Raw genomic sequence first — 10,516 nt, 5'->3', positions numbered from 1 at the left:
GCGATAAACCCTCTGCCCACGACTACCAGAAGACTGCTGACCGGGACTCTGGTAGTGGTCAGTCTTCTGCTGCTGAACCTGAGACTGAACTGTAGCTGAACCCTTGCTGGAATCCCCCTCCCATTTTCTCTTGTTGTCACTGGGAGTAGCAGGAGTAGCTGGAGTGGTAGCGGTAGTAGTAGTACTGACGCGCTTAGGTAGCCTGTTCTGATCCACTGCCTGGTCCATGAGGCGATGAGCAAGACGTTGAATATCCTGGATATTATCAAGATTAGCCGATGTCACATGGCTTTGGATTTCTGGCGTGAGTCCCTTGAGATACAACTCAATGCGCTTGATTGGAGGGTCCACCATAGTTGGACACAAGATGGCCAGCTCCTTCGACCGTTTAGTATAGGATTCAATTTCTGATCCAGTCATTTTCAAATGAAAGAACTCCACCTCTAACTTATGGATGTCGTCACGTGTGAAGTATTCTCGTTTGATGAGTTCCTTAAATTCATTCCAAGGGGTGGCGTTAGCAGCTGCCAACCCAAAAATCTGAACTTGCGCGTTCCACCAAGTCAGCGCAATTCCTTCTAAGTACCAGTGGCGTATTTCACCCTGCGAGCCTCAGGGCATTCACACATCTCAAATACTGACTCGAGCTTTTCGAACCAATGGAGGAGTCCCACTGCTCCCTCCGTGCCACTGAACGTGCTAGGACAACAGTCCATGAAATTCTTGAAAGTGCAAACAGGTTGCTGAGCGTGTTGACCTATTGTGTATAAGAACAGGACAAGATTAAACACAAGAGTTGGTCTAGAAGTGTAGGATCTAAAGATCCTAGTGTGAGTTACGACTGCAGGGTGTACCTCCTGCTTGAGCGGCTGCAAGTGCCGCAGCAACTTGTTCGTTAATTAGAGCCGTCAACTGGGCTTATGTCATGTTAATGCGTCCAGCCATGATCTTCATAGCAAATGTAACATAAGTGAGAGAGGTTCGCGAATAGTGCGATGACAGAAGAGTGTGAGCATACAAGTATTCTCAAGCAATAGCTACTACGTCTATCTAAGCATACCGTGAGCAAGGTTCTATATAATCTAGCAAGTAGGCAATAATACATAAACCATATTACCTAGGATGTTGAGTCTTGCATGTGGAGCGAGGCGTCATTGTGGATCGTTGAGCACTGTACTGGTTATAGTCTGGTTTTAATAAAACGTTTTCCCATATTAAAACCAAGTTCTCTATAACCAATGGCTCTGATACCAATCTGTCACACCCCCAAAATCCACTCGCGGGGTATCACCGCTTGGAGGCGTGACATGACCAGGATCAAGCCACCAATCATAATGAACATGTAAATAATAAGTAAAAGTAAATGTAATCCATCACAATACAATTGGTGTTCATTTCAAAATCATTTCAAAACATAGTATAAGTAGCGGAAGCATAGTATGAAAATCCAACACAAGTGTTAAGTTTAAAGAGTCTTAATGTTTTCAACATAACATCCACAATCCGTGCCCACAACGACTTCTCCTCCCGTGCAAGCTCCAAAAGTACTTATGGTCCTGCAAGGCATGTAACAGAAAGTCAACAACTAGTTGAGCGAGTTAGTAATTAAGTTCGTAATAGTAAGTTCGTTGCATCACCATGCGTTATTAACTAAGTCAATTGTATGTTCATTTAGTGGGGGCTTCCCATGTGTGTATGTACTAGACTAGAGGTAACCATAAGTGTTCTACTTAACCCGAGAACAGTAGTACGTACGAGGTTTACGTAGGTTTTACGTAAGTGTCCTTCTTATCCCGAGGAGAGTGGTACGCAGGGGTTTACGTAGGTTTTACGTAAGTGTCCTTCATAACCCTAGGACAGTAGTATGTATGAGTTTACGTAGGTTTTACGTAAGTGTCCCTCGGACCCTGAGGACAGTAGTAAGCACAAGTATTACGTAGGTTTTACGTAAGGGTCCTTCGCAACCGAGGACGATGGTAGATAGTCTAGTAACAGTGTAAATCCAAATAATTCATCAATCCTTTTCCTTCAATTCCATTCCCCACCCACCGGGAATCCCATGCCTTGGTAAGAGTGTGAACTCACCTTGGTTTGCTAGGTATGCTAAGTATATGCTCACAAATAATCAGTCGAGTCCTAAAGTTATGCAGGTATTCGCAATTAGTTTACATTCACAAGGTTCGACTAACAGTCAAGATCATCACGTACATGCAAGTATCAACCAACGCATTGCATTTATCGGCTATACAAGTTCAAATTAATCCAATGAATACACTATACACTGATAACATGCTCTGTTTAACATTGAACATTCGCAATCCGAGAAATCAGATTAAATCAACTATCTAACTGTTTGATACATCACTCCCTACCCATCCCTATTTATGAATACCAGGCTTTACCATATCATCGGGTCTTATTAGTCATGCAAAAATTCTAGTTCATAAGTATTACGTTTAACATTACAGGCATCAACAACTCGGACCTTTCTAGCATTAACAAAAACTCGGACTATATAGCACCAACAAAATTCGGACCATGCATCACTTGTAAAAGTCGGACCAAACACCCCTCTTAAAACTCGGACCATACACCCCTCTTAAAAACTCGGACCATACACCCCTCTTAAAACTCGGACCGTGCCTTGTTCACAAAACTTGGACCCTTACATCATATACAAAACTCGGTCCACACATTAATCACAAAACTCGGACCCTTACATCATATACAAAACTCGGTCCACACATTAATCACAAAACTCGGACCCTTACATCATATACAAAACTCGGTCCTTTAGTTCCTTTACAAAAATTCGGACTTGTGACTTCACAGAGCCCGGACTGTTAACTCCAAACAACAACACCTCAAATCAACGGAGCCAAATCATAGTTTCTGATGCGACAGTTACAATAATCAGTACGATCAAAACCCTATTCTTCCATACGAATCAACCAAAAGTTTAACTATTCTAGCATGTGGATTGATCCTAATCACAGGCAAATCATCAGATACTTACAAATCATCTTACAAACAATCTAAAAGATCAACTAATCACAAAATCATTGTTTAGAGAACTAGGGTTGCATGAATCAAATAACCAATGATTAACAACACATAATCATTAAACGTTTACCTTAGATTGATTCTAGATGAAGAGAGGGATCAAAAGTGATGACTGAGAGCTTGTGCCACCAAGAATGATGAAAAAGATGATTGAAGAGAAAGATTGAAAGTACGTATAATGATTTGTGAGAGAGGTTAGGGTTAGGGTTAGGGATTATTAAGGTTTCACTAACTACTCTACTCACCCCAAAGTATCATCTTTTACATAAAACACACACACCACATATAATTTACAGTTAAGGCACAAAGTTTTAATGCATAAAGTAGTACATAGTTCCATGAAATGCTAAAGATTGTGTGACCACTTAATTGTGTTAAGTTAAAGCATTAACCTAAAGTTACGGGTTGTCACAATAACATTGTTCAAATATTCTGGGCACATTCGATTACGTAAATTTGTCTTGACGAGCTTCAATTTAGAAAAAAACAACTTTCAACGGTTGCGGTTGTAAAACCAAAGCTAGCTTCACTACCCGATAAACCAAAAGACAAGCGCTATGTGTTCTGGTTTCCACTATAAGACGAGTAAGATCAGTAAAACTTTCAATTGCATTTGCCGCCCATGCCCACAATCAATGGATTATTTTATTTATTTGGGCTTAATTATCATGTAACTTATTATTCCGGCTTAATTGTTAAACAAGTATTGGGCTAAAGGAATAATATCAAGTTTCATATTTTTCTCATAAGGGTATCCTCGTACATGTTTAGGAGTATCATATGTATAAAACCAAAAAAAAAAAAAAACACTGTGAATACGGTGTTGAGCCGTAGCCCATGCTACGTCTAGTTACTCATTGGTTCCGCCCTTGGTGGCGGTGGTCGATGGTGGCGGTGGTTAGCATGGGCTTTGGTGGTCGACGATGGAGGGTATTTTGGTCATTTTAAAGCTTCCATTATGCCCAAAAATGAATTTAAACTCAACTTATGCCCCGTTGGGGTATTTTGGTCATTTTAAAGCTTTAAAAAAGTTTAAATATAAAAACTGAGTTTCAGGTCTGATATAATCAGTAAAAATACTTAATTTAATAGTTTATACCAATAGGGTATTGCATATATGTGAAATTTATTATTTATAATCAAACTATGCACCGTAGGGGCATTTTGGTAATTTCACATAAGCTTAAAAGGTCAAATTTGGAAATCTGAGTTTAAAACTTTTGCTTACTATTAAAGTATAAAAATTTACTAAAAATATCAGTAGGCATCAAACCTTAAACCTTATATGTTAAAAATAGTTTTGACTCATACTATGCGTAAAAAACGCTTAAAAAGGCGATTTTAAGAGATTTCCGGGTTTTAAGCTGATATTTTTATTATTCCAGAAAGATTAAAATGTTTTATTTATCATATAAAATCAGTAGCAAAAAGTTTGGTATCAAAATGTTATGTAAAACTCATTTTATAGGCCAAAAGGGCAAAACTGACAATTACCAAATAAAGCTTAGAACCCTATGTTATGCTCAGCCTAAAAATAAATAAAAATCTTCAAAAATCTCAAAATATTATTTTATATCAGTAGGTAACAAGTTTGATATAAAAATTTAGGTTTAAATAGGTTATATGCTAATTACGCCGTTTAATTAATAAAAAGCTTTCAAATTGCTCTATTGAGCATAACTCCTAATCTAGACCTCAAACAGATGTGAAAATTTAGGGACATGTTTATATTTCAGTAATAAAGGTCTCTATCCTTTCACATTTTCAAAAATATCTTTTTAAGGTCAAAAGGGTATAATGGTCAACAATTAAGCATATAACGGAAACATGCAAATGAATCGGATAACTAATGAACCAAGTTGTATAATCACAGAGGGTTATACTAACATGTAACCTGGTCCTAATAAAGCTCTAAGGCATTAGTAAACTATGCTCTAATGGGTCAGAACTGAAAGTCAAAGCAAAAGTCCGCTTATACGACTTTCGGTTCCAAACCGAGCTTAAACTGAAAATTGTCGGGTTGAACATGCTTAGACATGTTCTTACATTAATTACCAAGTTATAAGAGTTATAAAACAGGTTGCATGGCTTCTACATTGCTAATTATGTGTTTATGCGAAAATTAGCTTTCTGTTGACTTTTTAAGATCAAGTTTGACCCGACAATTGACCTAGTTAGAGTGGGAATTAGAGAGTACCCTTTTAGGGTTTGTTAACCACATAATTACCAACTCAAAGCTACCCTTAATTCGGGAATTGACTGGACCATTAGTGATTAATCACTAAGTCAAACCTTAATTACGATGGGTTTGACTTTAGTCCATTAAACTAATAATACTGAATTAAGAGGGGTTAAGGACACTTACAAAGGTCCTAAGCACGAAATAAAAGTTGATGGAAGCCTGCTAGAAGTCCCAAGAATTCCAGAGTAATGCTTAAAGTGCAATTGGAATGAGTAAGGAAATGGTTGCAACAACAATCCTTTATATAGGAACCCACATTGCTCAAGATCATCACACACAAGCCTATGAGAGTTCCCTGATCAACCCATGTGTCCCTATGCATGCAAAACTATTGGCCATGCTTCAGTATTTCGAAAACCAGCCCTTTAAGGCGGTGCAACAGGCTGAACAGGCATCTTATCCAAGAGAACGAACGAAATGATTACCCTAAATATTTGGGAATAACACATAACGATCCGTTAATATTTGTCCTTAAATTTCCTTATTTTTATTATTTACAAATTATAATTTAGATATTACAAATTATTCCATTATTAACCTTAAAATTTATAAAAGGAATTATTTATTTATGTGAGTATCAAAATTTAATGGCTTATAAAAATGAAATAAATAAACAAAAGAAATTGTTAACTTATTGAGTCAAAAAAAAATGTAAATAAGTAAAACCATTTAACAGAATCATCTTCTACATGTCTGTCTTTGTTCAAAAACAAAAATTACTTTAGTAAAGAAAAAGGAGTCTGACAACATTAAATCTATTAAATATGAATGAATATTACATTTAAAGGAGTCGTTGATGATCCACACATTATACCTATAACATTTACCAAGACGGATTAACAGTGCCACCCAGCTGCATAGCAGCTGGGTATTGGGCCACGTGTCAGCAAACAAAATCACAATATTACCCTTCCCCTAAAATTACAATATTGACCTTTTTTTTTACTTTAAGTCTCTCCGGTGGTTACCACGATGTTCCAGCAGGCACCAAAGAAAGAAAGATTGAAAATATGAATGAAGAACACCACCTCCAGTACTGAATCAAGAACGGGGTGGTGCTGGTGTACGCTGTTGCACCACCAAGAAACCTTAGATAACCGCTACATGTCGTCATCGCCCCTTCCTGAGACATGGAAACAATCGACTTCCTCTTCTCGCCGTCGATTATGCCATACTGCAACCCGGCGACAACATTACAACCAATAGATACTAGATGAGACCATCTAACATTTAACAGTCATCAGTGATTCATTTGGCCGGAATAACGACTGTTGTAGCGAGCTCTGTAGCACGCCGTCGTCATCAGAAACTCGAATACAAATCAACATCGTCGGACGTCGTTGAGCGCACTGTCCCATAGATCGCCGCAAGGGGTTAGGGTTTCCTTAAATGCAATATTTTCGCACCAATGAGATCGCGGAAAAACAAAGGGAAAGGAGTCATGGGAGCAATACCACTGTGGACGGTGTGACGGTGTTGAGAAGAGATTGTAGAAAGAGGGAGGGGGAGAGGTAACCAAAGTTATCTGAATTTTATGGAAAGTAAATTATTAAATTTGCTTAAGAAAATGGCTGAAGTCCGTATCGAAATAATAAATCAGTGAAAAATAAAAACAATAATGTAAATATCAAATTGGAGGCTTCAGGAGTGATGGTACGGACAAAAAACTCAATATATTGAATAGAAATAAACCATTATAACTTAGATTTCTAAAATAAGTTATTATATGATATAAATTCGATTTCTAAAATAAGTTATTATATGATATAACTTCGTTGGTAAGTTGGTTTTTAGTTTGAATCAATTTAAACCAGGTAACATTTTATAATTAAAAAATCTTTTCAGTTGATCTATGTATTCAGAGAAGACGAGTCAAATAGAATATATTTGGATTACGGTATACATTATTGTATGTTTTGGCGCTGCCATAATATTTTTCTTCTATGTTATCTCCTTTTTGTCAATAATATTTTTGTTATCTATTCCTTCCTTTTTTTGGCACTTTTATTTGATTTTCTCTTATTCATAACTTGTTCTTTTTTTAACCAAATCTTATTATATCAATAACATTTTAACCCTTTTTAACATATGTTCTTTGTGCGGTGTAGCGCGGATCAACATTCATTTTATGGTTTCCGATCAATGCAAAACATGTGCCAATATTCTTTTAGGCATATTTGGACTTTATTTTCGGGTTTCTTTTTTGGTTGCTATAGTGAGTATCGGTACCATAATAAGGCATAACAATACCAATCGAATTCCTCTTTCGGTTATTACATAAAGTGTAGGTATCATATTAATTGAATTGATACCGATAGAAATCCGCGCTCCCGCTGCGTAGCGCGGGAGATTTTACCCTCAATTTAAATTTACATTTTTGTCATTGGTTTTGTTTGCTTTCCCAGTTAAATTACGATTTTGCCCCCAGTGTATAACTACAGACACAAGATGGGGGCATAGTGCGAGGCAAGTGCCTGGAACTCCCCCATTGGCCCAACCAATTTACGATTTTATCCCCGCTTTAAAATTACGCTTTTGCCATCAGTTCAAAATTACGTTTTTACTTTCAGTTCAAAATAAAATTATGCTTTTGCCCACAACTAAAAGTTACAATTTTGCGCTCAGATCAAAATTACGATTTTGCCCCGCTTAAATTTACAGTTTTGCAATTAGTTTTGTTTTTCTCCTCCCAGCCAAATTACGATTTTGCCCTCAATTTAAATTTACATTTTTGTCATCGTTTTTCTTTGCCTTGCTGTTTCTTTTTTTTTTTGCCCTTTTCCGCTTTATGTATATATATTATAGTTATTATTGCGCGAAACTATTAAGAAAAAATTCCATAATTCAGTTGGTTGTATGAACGTTCAAATATAGTGAGTGTCTCGGGTTCAAAGCCCTTCATTGGAATGAAAATTTTTTATTACCTGTTGCTAAATAAAAGTTTGAGTATTTATCATTCTTAATAATATTTTTCAGTGATTTATTCCTTCTTCTTTTTCCACTTTTATGTTGTTTTCTCTGCTTCTAAATTTATAATTTTTATAACCAACCGGTATGGTACCGGTATTTACGGGTAAAACACCGATAAGTGACGAACCGAACGGATACCATGCTCATCCTGTTACAAAACGAAACGAATCGATAACGTTCGAATTCCCCGCCGCGTAGCGCGACGAATTTCACTAGTATGTAACAATAACAATCAGGGTGGGTGGGCCCCATCTGGATGTAAATGTGGGTCTCATCTACTGTTGTTGATGGTCACCTAAAATATCACAGTTAGTTTAATAGTTATATTGGATTATAACCTGATCGCGTCTAAGAAGTGATATAAGGTTTAGAAATTATTAGGTTCCAAGTTCGATTTCTACAAAAGAGATTTTTCCTAAATTTATTGTGTTTTCTTCCGAATATAATTCTCCGGTGGTTTTGCCGTTCAAAAAAAAGTTTAATAGTTATATTTATTATTCTTGTTGACTTGTTACATCGATTGTCGGGTCAGGTTTTGGACATGCGTGGACTGAATCTAGCCTTTATCGACTTTGAGATGAAGTTGTCACTTGAGAAAACCGGTTAGAGGGTACATATGTGAAAGTATAACCTGAGTACACTCTACATCCTATGATGTTAGAATACAAGACCGACTCACGGGTCCGGGTCAAGTGGGGACCGGATTACGGTTATACCTACGTGGGAGAGAGGAACGACGTGACAAATGAATGTTTATAATTCCACAAATAAGAATTATGGTGTCACTATCATGATAGTTATGCCTTTTAGGTGCTGTTTGTTTTTTAAGAGGTAAAATGTCTACAGTCTGCGGACCACATCTGCAGACATCTGTTGAAGAAGAGGTGGACCAAATATCTGTAGTCTGCAAGAAGAAGACTGTTTGTTTTTTAACATATGTAGACTTCTAAAATAAACTGGTGGAGGTGTACAGACGGTGGTGGGTGGTGGACGGTGATGGTGGTGGTGGACAGTGGTGGGTGGTGGTCCCTAATGTTTCATATATAGCACAATAATAGGTATAACATGTATTATTAATACATGTTTTTGTACTTTATTATGTATATTTTAATTTTAAAGAAAATAAGTAATAAGTTTGTGTAACATGAAAGTATAGGTTGTATTATGAACATCATATCAAACGTTTGTATAAAATAAACGTCTAAAGTCATGTATTTCTTTACGCGAAGCATTAATATGTATCGAATGAATGCATAAGATTCGAAACTAAAATAAGTATGATAAATCGAAGTATAATTTAGATAAAAAGATTACGTTTTAGTACGATCCAAGTTACGAATTACGAAGACAAAGGCGAAATACGAATACGATACGGATGTTAGTTTCAAAAAAATGAGTAGATGAAGAATCTTTCTAATTAAAGTAATTTTCAAAAAGTGAGGCATCACACAACCTCCAACAAACAACTCTTCACGGGATTATCAAGTTTGAAGCTTGCAAAACCGTGAGTACACTTGACCCATTTTTTTTACACAATTTTGGGTGCAACATGTTAGTTTATTAAAATCAGAACACTTAAACTTTATCTTTATGCACAAGCAATCCAATACATGCATGCATACGTTATACTTGATTCGTCTATCTAGGTTTGTTTGTTTTGTGATTGAACTTGTCATTAACTTCGATTAAGCTTACCTAAACATGTATAGTGCTATAGGAGTAACACACCGCCTGTGAACATTGGGTTATGTTAAGAATCTTTTACTTGTGTACTTGTTTATCACATGATAGATTTACGCTAATCTTGAATAACTTAGTTTGCCATGTGGATTCGTTTAAAAATCTTTTTATACTTATGCTATGTACTTAAAACTTGTGTACTCACCAATGCTTTTTGTGTTGAACTATACTTTTAACATGTTGCATGTTGATGATGTTGATTATGATGAAATCTAGTAGAGACGACACTAGAAACTCATATCAAATTACTAGAATTTTGTTATCTTATGATTATTAAACTTTGTGGTATTTGTCTTCTCGATTTTATAATTTGAATTTCTTGTAATGTACTTGACAATTTATGATATGCAATGAAATCGGTTTTGAATTAATTATTGTCGCAAATAGTGTTATGTGTGATGAGCAATCTTTTTCGTCTCACTCTGATGTTTCCGCCATCGGTTGGGGTGTGACAACCATCACCACCACGATCTCCACCTTTCACCACCACCATCCACTATC

This window comes from Helianthus annuus, chromosome 17, assembly GCF_002127325.2.
Source record: "Helianthus annuus cultivar XRQ/B chromosome 17, HanXRQr2.0-SUNRISE, whole genome shotgun sequence".
NCBI classification, from domain to species: Eukaryota; Viridiplantae; Streptophyta; class Magnoliopsida; order Asterales; family Asteraceae; genus Helianthus; species Helianthus annuus.
Note: the sequence above shows the minus strand (reverse complement) of the source record.